Below are 14715 nucleotides of genomic sequence, written 5' to 3'. Positions count from 1 at the left end.
ACTTGGTATGTGGACTTGGGACTACATCCTGAGGATGCACAATTAATTTGGTGTGTTTTCACCACTAGAGGTGCTATAATTATCAACACTTTCACCACTTTAAACCAAACTTGGTATGTGGACTTAGGAGTACATCTTGAGGACACACAATAAATTCGGTGACCTTCGAATCCAGTCCAGTCCAATTCAAACAAGTCCAATCCAATCCAATCTAACACAACACAGTCAAGTCCAGTCTAGTCCCATCCAATCCAATCCCAACTCCTGCTTAACTGCTTGGCCCCCTCATTGCTGCTTGCAGCTATATTTTGTAAGTCTATTTGCATTATAGTAAAATCCATTTCCTCCCTATGGCATGCATACAGACCTTCACTTTTGGCAAATACCCAGGTTCACCTTAATGAAAACAACAAATACACGAGTTTGCATCCTGCCCAGACAGGGGCTAGTTTAGGCAAATACTCAACTCCTTGCTTAATCTCGTCAATTTGGATGGTGATCTCTTTTCCAGCCATGCCATTCGGAATCTGATGTGTAACTATAGGCGGCACAGATGTGGGGCCTCAGACTCAAGGGGTCCAGTGCAGATGATGGTGCCCCAACATGAAGGTAGAGGTGTGCCTGTCATATACCAGACAGACTTGTCAAAGTAAACGGTAGACTAGAGTGATGCGAATGAAACAATTCTTTACCTGATAGCTCTTTTACACAGTGACACTTTTAAAAAAATAATTAGCGAGATATATCAGATGTATCTGCAAATTACATCATAATTGGACACAGCCAAATTTTGCCAAGCTTTAGAGTTTCAGATCTTTCACTGAGAGGTCCAGTAATAGCCATCTTAATTCACACTTCTTACCTTCTACCAGAAAGCCAGAGATGTTCCACCAGAAAGTAGGCAGAGATATAATGGACATTTAATCCTGACTGACATACACAAAAAGCAGCAGAGGTGAATATAGCACAACAGTTTTAAGACAAGCACAAGCTGCTGAATGGTTAGTGGTAAAGGATGAAATAAACTCCTTCCTGGAAGAACTTTGACCATAAGCTAATGGCTTAATTGTAACACTCAGGCCACATTAATGACCTGGTAGCTTTTACTTCCTATGTGATGTACAGTATAATATGAAAATTACCAGAAATGCATACAGGCCCACAAAAAGTCTTACAATGATTTGTCTACAATGAAAGGCTTAGAATAATTAATTTTATTGTTGTTAAACCTTTATCATAAAATGGAAATTTTCTCTATTGTGACATAAAACATTTCCTGTAGAAATGACTCCAAATAAAGATAAACACTTTTGCAACTGTGTAACAGACTGAATGGTATTGTTTTCATTCAGGAAGCCCGATCAAAGTTACCTTGGCATTAATGCAAAAAGGACATTCAATAGCTGCTGGCCACTTATTTAAAATGGATTCATCATATGTTCCTTTGTCATTTCTTTGATAGATTTTCTGGAACATTCCTGGTGTTTGGACACACCTGTTCATTGTTAGCACAGTTTCATTGTTGACTAGAAACTCCTGTTCCATCATTCTTCCTCTAGCCTTTTCATGTGTGTAACCTCACCATTCTCTGTTACTTGCCTCCTTTGATGTTAAATTGACAAATTCTTCCTTGCTTCCTTGTTCCATCTTAAAGTCATCAGAACACTCCTAATTTTGACTGAATTGAAGTTTCATACAATTCTGTAAAGGAAATCAACAGATAAATGTGCTCTTATTTACTGTGACCTGAGCAGAGTTGGAGAGCACATTAAGTAATAGAAGATTGCTGATAGTTGAACTACATTCATATTTGCATGGTGATTTGAGTAGTTAAATGATGCAGATGCATAGCAGTCAAGTATGGTTGGGCAGCAGCAGTGAACAGGAACAGGATGAAGAATATGATGGTAATGAATGGTAATAACGGCACACTCTACCTTGTGCTTTTTGATATTCTTGCTATTATTTGCACTTTAGGAACAAAAGTCTTGGTGGGCAGTAGGGGGTAATTAGTTTCTTGAGGTACTTTGGAGATAGACCTTAAAAAAAGGTTTTATCTGACTGAGTATTCTTGGTGCAATGCCTCCACCTGGACTCTAGCATGGCTGATAGTCTGAATAACAGACATCATAAAATAATCAATATGGTTACTTGCACTTTCCCATGAATGGGGGGGGTTCTTCAATTTAGCAGAGTAGTATTTTCTTTCTGGCATGTTACTTCATTGAATAACACTAGTTTCATACCACATGTACATTTTTATTTGAGTTTTAACTAAATTTCCCAGGTAGCTTTATTTGGCTTATCTCTGTAGGTAACTTTTGCTGTCATTCAGTTTCTTCTAATGTGAAGTAATTGGTACCCTTAAAGGCTATGATTTCAAAGTATTCTCCCCAACACTGAACTAGCGATTATTATGCTATGTTTTCCATTTTAATTTGGCTGTGCTGACAATGTTGAGAAATGGCATAATATTTATTTATTATAAAAGACAGAAAAATAAACATTTTAAAAAACATTACATTTATGTCATTGTCCACCAATCAATGGCTTCATGCTTCGTTTCTAGACACACACAGTCTCTCTTTTTTTCTCTCACACACGCAGTCTGCTTAGTCTAAGTACAGTAAGTGAATGCAGGTATAATGTCACCTCAAGGTTATGTCCATCATCTCATAAATACACACACACACACACACACACACACACCTCATTAAATAGCATGGCTAGAGTGAAATGGCGATGATAAAGTGAGGATCCTGTGGCTAGTAGTCTTTGGCAGTGGGAGAAGTCAGTGCATTGTCTCAACACAGCTCAGGTGGGGTGGGGCTTCACCAGGGAGGACTCACATCATCCTGATGGCCAGGACACCGAGGAGGATCAATACAGCTGTGTGAAAAAAAAGTGATTGATGGAAATTTTACATTGACTCAGGAATCTAAACGTCTCGCTTGTCCAGCAGCAGCGATTTTGTTGTAAACAAAATCAACTCAAGGGAGCTCAGACAATGTGGGTGACCGCTCATCTGCACACAAACGTATAAAGCCCACCCAAACGTTTGATTGGCCAGAAAACATCTTAACCAGGCATATAAATTTCGCAATGGAGCGACTCCAGATACAGACCTCAAATTTTGTGGGCAGGATAAATTCACACTGGCTCCCAGACTACCTTTACCTTGGACCACAAGCACAACACGTGGATACATAACTGGCTAGATAGAGGAAGTGGACAGATAGAGACTCTTACCTTGTGAAAGACCGTGCTGCAGAGAAATGTTGGCCCCTGAGGTTGTTGTGGTGGTGGCAGTGGTGGTGGTGACATTGGAGGCGTCTGTTGAGTTGGTGCTAGGAGGAACAGTTGTTGTTGCTGTGTTGGTGCTAGTGATGTTGGACAGGTCTAGCTGTGCAGTGACTGTTCGCACAGTCGGGTTTGAAAGTGAACCTGTGGATTTACATGAGAATGGGTTGAATGCTATGGTCTGTAGTGGGGTGGAGATATCACTTAGGCCTACAACATGGCTCTGTACAAAAAAAAAAAGTGTGTGTTGTATATTTACCATTAGCATAAACAGTCCCATTGGCCAGTACAATTGAAAAGGTGGTTGCAGCATTGGCACGGGATGTTGCGTTCAGGCCAATCACATCAAACACACACTGGATGGTGGTTTGATTGATTGAAGCACTGACATTAGCAATGCTTGACTATGGAGACAAAGAGGAGTCACTTTTTTATCTGGTATAGTTGATATATAAAATATGAATAGTGTAAATTAATAAATGTGATTTAATATTGTTTTGTACTCACTACGTCACTTTGAGTGGTTAGTGCACTGTTGTTCAGCAGGGCAAAGACAAACAGGACAGCAGAGTTGTTGTTAGCGCAAATGTAGGTTTTGTCGTTGCCTCCCTGTAGGAATTAACAAGAACATAAACACTATACATCAATGTATTGAACAAAATCCACAATGGTGAATGTGAATCCGGTTCAAACTCATAAGAGGTTGTTGGATGAGAAGGAAAAAAAAAGAAAGAAAAAAACCATGCGTGCGCAGCTTTGCGAAGGTAGGCCTATCCATGGGTTTCATCCGGCCCCTTTCCACAGGTATATTAATTAAGCATCATGCAGTCTGCATTGATAATCAAGGTGCTTGATTTTATACACCTGTGGAAAGGGATGTGATGAAACCCATGAATTCACGCGTTCACTTGAAAGACGTAGCCTATCTGATATATGCATGAAGAAGGGAAATGTAGGCCTACTTACCGCACTGTCGTCAGTTGATAGAGCTACGGCGATGTAGCCGCTGGACTCTCCTCGGAGTTCAAAAATTCAGGTTGCCGTTGCCATCGGACTTTGTGGAGACGAACAGACATGAGCTATCCGTCGCGGGGTTGCAGGACACTGGATTAGTGTTAATTTTGTCACCTATTTTTAATTTAGTCTTATTCTTAGTCTTGTGACGAAATGTCCTTTTTAGTCTTTGTCATATTTAGTCATTCAAATATCATTTTTGTTAGTCAAGTTTTAGTTGACTAAAAGTCTCGTCATTTTAGTCTAGTTTTAGTCAAAAGAAAACTAAAAGTATCTTAGTCTTAGTCAGTTTTAGTCAACACATTTTAGTCTTTTTTTGATAACAAATTATTTCTGATTACCATTTGAGTCAAATAGTGTTTCACACATCTCAATTTTCCAACAATATTGTGTGTCCACAGGGCTACTCGTCTGTTATAATTACTCATTCTGATTTTTTGTCAGTCAGTATGTTTACATGCACAGGTAAGTCGAGCTACAGTTATAGCTCGGCTGGGATTTGACCATAGACAGTAAAAGATTTGACTGGACCACTGTCATATTCATAGACCAGTGTTTCTCAAAGTGTGGTCCGGGGATCACTGGTGGTCCGCAAGGTATCCCAAGTAGTCCGCGAGCAGACGTGGTAAAATATAATATAGATGAGTTGTTTGCAATATTGAACCAACTTGTATGTAAAAACAGTTCTGCAACTAAGATATACCAGTTTAAATCATACAGTATGAATCCACACAATAAGCAAAGTACAAAGACAATAAGCAAGGTGGTTCAGTAGGCCTATTGTGTAGACTAATTATAGGCTACTGTTGAAGTAGGTCTAATCTTTTTTTTTTTAGATAGGGTTAGTTAAGTGGTCCTGAAACTGAAAAGGTTTGAGAAACACTGTTATAGGCCAAAGTATTAATGTTTTACTCCGCCTACAAGCTAGATGGCGATATGCTAAACACAACACATTCCCCAAACAGACTCTCCGTCTTAGCCATAGCTAACTTGCTAGCTTAACTTTCCATATTAGCTTACTTGCTAGCAAACTTTGCATCATCAGTCTAACTAGTTAAATAGTTGACATTACATGATGAACATTTTCGTATGGACATTCTGGGGATGTTAATTTGTATGAGAGAAGCTTCAACTTCTGGGTATGTAGCATTGTGGCATAAAGCTTAGGTAGTTAGCTTGCTAACTCTGGCAGAAATCTCCAGTGTTCTTGTTCCATGTAGTTTAGGTGTTGCAGCCACAGGGTTGCAGCAACAGCACGTGACTAGCCTACAGGAAAGCTGCGTATGAACTCATTCGAATATTTTGAAAACGTAACAGCTAGATATTCTGTCTTCTCATTTTGTAGACGAAAATGAAGAGAGATTTTATCTTAGTTTTTATTTCATGCAAAACATTTTAGTCTAGTCTTTTTTCGTCAACAATAATGCATCTTAAGATAGTCTTAGTCAGTGTTTCAGGACATTACTGCCGTCTCGTCATCGTCTCGTCTTAGTCATGAAAAAAAAGGTTGTTGACGAACATATTTCCTCTCGTCTCGTCTGACGAAATTAACACTACAGTGGATCAGAGAAACATGCGCGACTTGTCCCACAGGTGGAGTTGGTCACGGTCGTCTGAGAAAGAAATAGATTTTTAACGACATTTAATAATCAGAAAGAATTGCAAGACAGAGTTGGCATTTCTGCTTGAAGGCCAATATGGTTTCTTTGTTTTAATCGAAACATGTCTTTTAAGTAGCTGTCAAAATAACTGATTAATTTCGATTAATTAATTTGAGAAAAAATAACTGATTAAAAAAATTAGTGCAGATTAATCGATTCCGTATGACCTTTGACCCCGAGCTGTTCTAGTCAGTAAAAATTAGACTGTAAAATGAAGAGAGAAGAAAATCGTGCTGCCTGGATCATTGATTGGAACATTTACTTTTAAAAAACGGCCTGATGGTGTTGATAAAAAATAAAGTGTTGAAAATAAAGTCCTCTGCAATGTCTGCAGCAAGGAATTTGCATATCACCGGAGTTCATCAACTCTATAGTCGCACATCAATGCAAAGAAATAAGTGTTGACATTGAGGGGAGTGGTAATTTATTTTCATTGTGTCCCCAAGGTAATATCTGTGGCCTGAAATGCCTTGTACAGTATGTGAAAAAAAAACTTCTTCCCGAAGGATTTTATTTTGAATTTATTTCCTCAGCATATTAGGTCATATCATAGATTATTATGGCAATTATTTGAACAGTGAAAATAATAATAAAAGAGTTTTTGAACTTTCATGTCACTAATGCTGATTATTCAATGATTCATTTGAATTTAAATATTTAAAATACTTTCACAGCAAAAATTATATATGCGATTAATTTAGATTAATTAATCACAGAGTATGTAATTAATTAGATTAATTTCTTTTAATCGATTGACAGCCCTACTTTTAAGACACTTCTGAGTAGGCCTACAGTAGCGCATATTTACAGCATTAGGGAAAACATGAATGTAAATAGAAGACAAATCAGACAAAAACTTACATTGAGTGTGGACACAGTAACAGTGGACGCCTGCACTGCGGCCAGCATCACACACAGTCCAAGAAAAATGCGGAAAAGTCTATCCATCTCTCTGTGAAGGAACATTGTATTATTATTATTATTTCCACAATTCTATATTATTTAAAATAACTTATACATAGGTGTATGTATATGTTCTAACAACTTAGTTTTCTATTATTAGGCTATTGCCGATTGATCCCATGAAGATGACAGTTAACGTAGCAACAGCATAAATGGACAACATTACCATATGATATCTAAAACGCCAACATGGAGCCAACAGTATGAAGATGGCCTTAAACGGTCACCAGACTTCATATCCAATATTGCAGATTAAAGGGAGGAAATTCAAGACATTTACCGAGCTAATAAATAGAGGCAAACTAACGTTACCAGAATAACTAGTCTATATAAAGAGTTCACTTACCAAAAATTATTCTTTGTCTTGCTTAAATATTTGTGTAAAATTCTGAGTTGGCTTGTATTCGCTCCACAGATGGGCTGCGCGTTGTTCACCAAGTGCACTGGGTGCTGAGTCTGAGGTGTGCTTCCCTTTGGTCCGCTATTTAAGCTAACAGGTGTGACATTGCATCACATCCCCGTCGCATTATTTTTGGTTGACATCATGATACATACGCAAGGGGTGGACTTTGGGTGGGTCTCAAAGTGTCATGGAAAGAAGTGAGATCGAGTTACGTCCAGGCTTCACTTATTTAAGATTATCCACAATGAACAATTCCACAGACCAGCACAGTGTCAGATCTCTCAATTATAGCCGAAACTTGGTGGGCATAGCCCCACAAGGATATAGTATGGAACCATGTTGTTTTCGTTTTGATCCGTTTTCGTTTTGATCCGTTTGATCCGTCGATTCCCCCCCCCCCGTTGGAAACGCGCGACACACACACACACACACACACACACACACACACATACATACACACCTACATACACGCATGCACAGACACACACACACAAAAAAACTAACTTAAATGCAGGCACACACACTCAATAAACACACACAGAAGCACACATATACACAAAAACAACCACACACTCTGCACACACTCAATTACAAACACAAAAAAAGGAACAAAGTAGGACATGACCACAATTTGACAAGCGTAATTTATTTTTGTGGAAAAAATGTGCTGGACTGGGCGGCAGTCATATTTTGTACCGCTCTGCGGTACATCTAGTTTATGTAATCATAACACTTGTGTGCCAAATAATAAGTAGCCTATAAGAAGCACTACAAGTACGACCAATGTTACTACCAGTAACTGCATATAATGTTACAATCAGAGTCTACTACAGATACCACCAATAATAATAACAATAATAATAGTAAAATATTTAGCTCTAAATTGTGTCTCACAGAGGAATTGAATGACCTTATTTTAACAATGAAACTCCTGCCTTCATTTCTCACATGAAAAAATATATAATTTCATGAATATCTCATGACTCATAGAAATGTGTTGTTGTAAAGGAACATTTAGGGCCACCCCCTTCACACATCCAGTAGTAACTGTTCTGCGAGCATGACAAGATTGCAATGTCCATGGAAACTGTCCATGAAAACTGGCTGTTTTCTTGGTTCTTGACAGACCAAAATAACATTCCCAGAGATAGCGTACCTACATAAAACTGAGGACTAGTCTGTTCAGGGAAATATTAGTATCTTTGGAAATAGCAGCATGTCAATCTGGATGGGAAGACTAGGGAGAATTAATCTCTGAATTACAGATAAAGTAAGGTTGATTTCATAAAGTTGATGAATCACGACAGCCATAACCTCACTGCAACATTGTTTCATGTCCCCCTCCTGAACGCAAAATAAACCTGATAAACCTGCACCTACAAGGCCATGTCTTGTTGAATGTTTCTGTTTACTGATTACATGTAAATAGAAGAAAAAAAGAATCCTGAATGAAACCACAAGGACTCTTTGTGCTCCCTGCCAGGTGCACAGTGCCCTTACTAGTAGCCGACTGTAGTCACATGACCCTGCATCTCATGACACACGTCTGTCCGGTTCTTCATGCTCTCCGATACCCATCATGAACACAAACCCATAGTGAGATCAGATTTCCAGATATCGGATCGCCACCTCTGGCCCACTTTCAGATCTGCCCTCAGACCAGCTTCTTGCTACGTGCAATTCTACTTTTATTCATTTATTTTAGATTTATTTCACACTACTTGGGCCAATGGTAGAATACTCTAAAAGCAACATGATGTTGATATTTTATGAAGCCATGAATGAATCATCATGCCTATGATCCAAACATAGACTACATGATCAAGCCTAGCCTAGTTAGGCCTACAGTATCTAAATTGTCTGGTATAAACCAAATCAACTCTCCACTCTGTGTTTGCAGTTAATATTTATGCAACGTTAGAACATGTTGGCTTAACAAGTTACCAGTCCAGAACACACAGAAAATTGCAACAGAAAGTTGCCTTTATAATCAACTACTATTTGTTCCAACAGCATTTAAACAAAGCATTTATAAAATTGAAAATAATATATATATTACATAAGAAGTAAAATAAAATACTGCTACTGTAACTGTACCACATTATCCCAAGCTACAAAGAGCTCCCCACGTCTGTGACAGGCAGACGTGACACCGCTAAATTCTCAGCTTGTTTATACCCCACACTGAACACGTAAGAAACGCCCATCACTCTGGGGTGTGGTAGCCTACTCTCTGGGATTTATGCACCAAGGTAACTGAAGTATCCAATTTGTGTCTTGAAATTATGTTTGAAATAAATGTCGTAGAACAAAAACATTGGGGATAGACTTGTATTTTATAGTTAGGCTAGTGAAAACGAGTTGATCAGTAGGCTAGTAGAGTTTGTTATCAATAAACATAACAGATAATGTCATGTTGAGCAGGAGACTAGGCTACCATAAATCCTCAAATTATGCCCGGGATTGATTCTATTTATAGCCGGACGAATAAAGGCAGGTAGCCTACCCGTATTTGCATATAACATACATAACATACAATTGCCATCAGTCCACCAGCACTAAAAGACATTGCTTCGATTTAAGTCAATTAAATAACACCTCTTCTTAATATTTTATTATATTGTTGGTTGGATTAATAAAGTCGTTTTCCTACCATGGGTCTCCAACACACGTTCTCAAGCTCATTGTCTTGCCGCCCCTTTCAAGCTAATTGCCAGAGGCTGAAGCCTACTACATTTAAACACAATTGTTGCGTGACTCAAGGCATTTCAGCCTACGAATTTAATAAAAAGTAGCCTACTAAATCATGCATAATTAAACAATAACTCAATTTAGGCTACTTGGCTATGCAAATTTTTCTATTTACAGTACAACCCCTATTCAATGAATGGCTGCCTTGTCTCGCAATAAACAACGGTGGAAATCCTGACACTTTTTCAACTGCATGAAACATAACAGTGAACCATCAAATATCTCCCAGATTTCAGTGCCCATCAGTCCCAACATTTAGCAATATAATCAAACAGTCCAAAAGTAAATTAAATCCTAAACCAAACCGAAAATGTTATGCTTTTGATAGCCTACCAGTATGCCGCTCCAAACGAAACGCATCTCTAATGATGGTTGTTAGTAGACAAACTGGCTTCAGATATCCCCCATTTAAATAAATAAATACAATAAATAAATAACAATACTAAAAAAAAAAACCTATAGGAAGGCCTATAAAATATGTAGATCTTGCAGTTTGGTCTTTTCATGTAGCCTTGGCAACTAGCCATCTAGTATAGGCCTGAATAATGCACATGACATTAGTTAAACTCACCTCAACATGGGCAATACTAACACTGTTACAAACAGTGCAGCGTGCAAAACTAGGCCTAGCATTATTTTTTACTCTTATTCTTTTACTCTTATTTTTTACTCTTATTACTCTTTAAGGGTACACTTTGAAATGGGTCTTACATTTTCCTTTTTTTGGGGCACTGACTGCCGTGGCTCTCCTGTTCCTAGATACACTGAACTGATTTAGTTCGGGAGAAAAGAGATAAAATGCCCGCCTACACTGAAAACTGATTGGTTGATTTAGCGAAACTGGATTTTAGGATGGAGATGCTCTATTGGTGCTTTCGGGTTGTCTCGTAAATCATCGTACACCCACCCGTACAACATGTAGGAACGAGGGGCTTTACGGCTCCCACACACAGCTGCGTTCCGTCAACGCATTCCAGTGGGTGTTCCCGACGGTAGCTATGCAAATGACTTGAAGTAAAACCGTAATGTGATTGGTTGGTCCGTCCGTAGATTGGCTTGATTGGCCGGTGCCGTCTGTCTGTGCAGCAACAGCTGAACTCCTCAACGCGAGCAGCGGGAGAAACACGATGTGACGGACCCACAATTCAGTTCGGCAACGGATCACGTGAGCCCATTTAAAGTGAATGGGATGCGTCTCCAGCAACGCGATGCACGCAGCTGTGTGTGGGAGCCGTTAGGAACGCCTTTCTCCCGAGCCACGAGGGGCATTAGCAGGAGGCTAGTCATTGTTATTGTTTTGTGCTACATGTAGCCTCTAGCTAAACGGCTGGAAAACAAATTGTTACATTGTATTGCAGGCACAGCAAGACTGTGCAATGCATGAATTGGTGACCGGATTGAAGCAGCAATGTAATCTAGTGTGTAAGAGCATTACATCAACATTGAAATGATCAACACAGTACATATGCCAAAAAAATACATGCCATCTCATCTCAACTATGGGCGCAGCCATGTTTGTTGTAAGGTCGTACGTCCACCTCAGGGTACCCTCAAGTACTCCGAGGTAAAGTGGGCGTGTCTGCCCAAAATGCCGCAAGAAAGCTGGGTAATTTACACTTTCCAACTCGGGCGGCGGATTTACGAGACAACCTGAAAGCACCATCTTGGATGAGCTCAGACACACACGCACCACCCCTTTCTCTCCCCCCCTGTCGTATGTGTGCTACACTCAGATGCAAACGCGATTTTAGGTCTCCCTCTCGCGTGCACGCTCTTCATCGCTCGCTCTAGATTCCGGGAGATTTTATCTAATTTGCGGGCGTCAGGGAACCGTTATCAATATGCGGGAGACTCACGGAACTTCCGGGAGACTTGGGATGTCTGCAGAGATGTTCAGAAGAACTGAAACACAGCTGAGGATGCTTCAGCCTCATTCAGACTGGAAGAGGCCAGGAGTGATTTAGCAAGGATAGACCAATGTTAAAGGTGCTCTAAGCGATGCCATGCGTTTTCTAGGCTAAAACATTTTATGTCACTTACTGCAAACATTACCTAACCAACCGCTAGCTGTCTGTGTCCTGAATACACTGTAAAAAAAACGTGATCTCTGTGGACAGCCCAGGCTCCAAAAACGGCAACAAAAACAACCTGGGCAAACGTAGCCCATAAAAACATAACAAACTGTTCCAGCAAATCACAGACAAGATGCACGAGAACAGCACGGGAGGGAGGGCGAGGAAGTAGCGAGCTAGCTCTCTGTTTTGTTTGAAAGTCAACAGAAGTGACGTTACCCAGCATCGCTTAGAGCATCTTTTAATGAAATTCAGAAACTTGAAGCAGCTGAAATAACCATTGGACAACAACATTTCAACTAATCTCAACACTTGAGACGAGGGGTGATGAGGCTTTACTTCTCAGTCTTTGTGACACAGATGCTAGCTAGCAACACTGGAAGCTAGAAAGAGAGAGGGATGCATAGGGAGAGACAGGAAGAGGAGAAGAAAGGGAGGAGAGGGTTGAGAGTGAGAGAAAAGGGTGGGGGATGAGCAGGAAAGATAGTAAGAAGAGGAAGTTAAATGAGAGAGGCAGGGTATGAGAAGGAAGGAAATAGGAAAAAAGAAAGAGAGAGAGAGAGAGAGAGAGAGAGAGATGCATGAATTTAAAGAGAGATAGGTTGAGGGACTACAAGATGGATAAAAGGGAAAAAGGCTAGAAAATAAACAAAAAAGCATGACAAAAAATGAGCACAATGAAGTAAAAGAAAACAAGAGACAAAATAAAATATCAATCTGTCATCACTCATTAGAGCTTCAGCCTCCTAGTATCAGAGACCAAAATCAATTTAAATTCGGCTGTGGATTCAAAACACAACTTATCGTGTTTGTTTTAAAAGGTTTCACATTGATATTATTTGGGGTCTTATTATCAGTTCCTGAATCCAGACACAGCCAAGTGTCCCTCTACATTACAGGGGTCTCAAACTCCTGGCCCGTGGGCCGTCCGGCCCAATTCCGGCCTGCGACCTAATGTCACAATTATAATGTAATTCGGCTTGAGGGTATTTTTAAATTGTGACAAACAACGACACTGATTAAAATAGACGATAGATCCAAGTATGGTGACATGTCATTTGTACTGTCCTCCACCCGGTCTCGAGACCGATTTCTGCTTTCTCGGACTCGTCTCGGACTTGTTCCTTCAAAGACTCGGTCTTGACTCGGTCTCGGACCACAGTGGGAGGAGAAGGACTCGTAATTTCAGACCGAGTCTTTGAGACCAACGCATTTTTTTTATGTTCATATAAAAAACCCACAAAACACATAACGACAATAATATTAAAATGCAATGTTGGCGGGCATTATTTGAAAATGACATCCCATGGTGCAATGCAAAGATACTGCCATCTGTAAGCCTAACCAGGGTAGGAATTTCAAGGTGGCCACGTCGTTGCCCCTTGCGTTGGCCGTAATGCCCCTTTGAAAATCAGAGGTTTACAGGCCACTGGCTTTGGTGCCCCCTTCTTTCAATATTCTGCTTTGCGTCCGTTTAATAGCGATTTTTATTTAGCCTATGGCCTGTCAAAATAATCTTAGCATCATAGCGCAAATTAATTCAAAAGTGCATCCACATTCACCCATTCCTCTCAGTTGAAATAGCCTAGGCCTACTCACGATCGTTAAGTACTCTACTCTTCACACAGACACATGTATCACATCACATGAAAAAGCTTTTTCTCAGCTTTTTTTACGATGTTAGCCGCTATATTGCTGTGGTGAACGGTTCGCGAGAAAAGTAAATAATATTATTAAATTTAATCATAACATCTACAAAAGGTTCTATGCCCATCTCCCTACCCATTCATCTCTTTGGAATACTTCACGAACCCTTCGTTCAACACATGACAAACCATATATCAGAATAAACAGCAGACCTTACCGAACACAAAGGTGTAAAGCAGTCCCCTGTACAGTAATCCGTTCCAGAGTATTCCGGTTAAATTAAACATGTAATTTGCAGCAAGCAAGGTCTACATTCATGTCTCCAACTTTGGTCTTTAGGTTTCGTTCTACATGATTCGTTTTACATGATTTCATAACAGGCCAAATACAAAATAAATGTTACAAATATTGCCTAGATATAGGTAAATATTAAAATCAGAGGATATAGGCTACAGCTCACTAAGAGTTTGTGAAAGGAACCTTAATGATCAAAAAATGCTAAGAATGCATCTTGGCTATTTGACTTTCTTAAAGCTGAGCTGTGCTTAAATTGTTTCTATACATGATTTCATAACAGGCCAAATATAAAATAAATATGAATATTAAATATAGCCTAGATATCTGTAAATATTAGATGATCAGATGATTTACATTTTTATTTAATAATATATCATGTTTCATGTTTTTGTAATGTTTCATACAGTGATGCTGGTCTACAGCTGTGAATAGGCTAAATACAACTGGAGGCCAAGGGGCCTTGCCCCTAAAATGGTGAAATTCCAAGCCTGGGCCTATCTGTTGATTATTAACTGGAGTGATATTAAATCTAGAATATGAAAACTGACATGTTTTTATGGTCTTGGTCTCGACTCCTAAAGGACTCAGTCTCGACTCGGACTTGCTT

General features: G+C 39.5%; 2 long non-coding RNA genes across 2 annotated transcripts; both read right to left on the bottom strand.

Moving 5' to 3' along the window:
* Positions 1-2518: 2518 nt before the first annotated feature.
* On the bottom strand, positions 2519-4411 carry LOC125289250. Its single transcript, XR_007192596.1, has 5 exons — positions 4267-4411; positions 3808-3909; positions 3560-3704; positions 3250-3444; positions 2519-2889 (listed from the first exon to the last, which is right to left on the bottom strand). It is a non-coding gene; the product is annotated as an uncharacterized LOC125289250 (long non-coding RNA).
* Positions 4412-5802: 1391 nt separating this feature from the next.
* LOC125289260 lies at positions 5803-7376 on the bottom strand. The gene is made up of 3 exons (XR_007192606.1): positions 7285-7376; positions 6837-6927; positions 5803-5927 (listed from the first exon to the last, which is right to left on the bottom strand). It is a non-coding gene; the product is annotated as an uncharacterized LOC125289260 (long non-coding RNA).
* Between the last annotated feature and the right edge of the window lie 7339 nt (positions 7377-14715).

The sequence above is a fragment of the Alosa alosa genome, chromosome 24 (assembly GCF_017589495.1).
Source record: "Alosa alosa isolate M-15738 ecotype Scorff River chromosome 24, AALO_Geno_1.1, whole genome shotgun sequence".
In the NCBI taxonomy this organism is placed as follows: domain Eukaryota; kingdom Metazoa; phylum Chordata; class Actinopteri; order Clupeiformes; family Clupeidae; genus Alosa; species Alosa alosa.
This window is presented reverse-complemented; position numbering and strand designations above follow the sequence as displayed.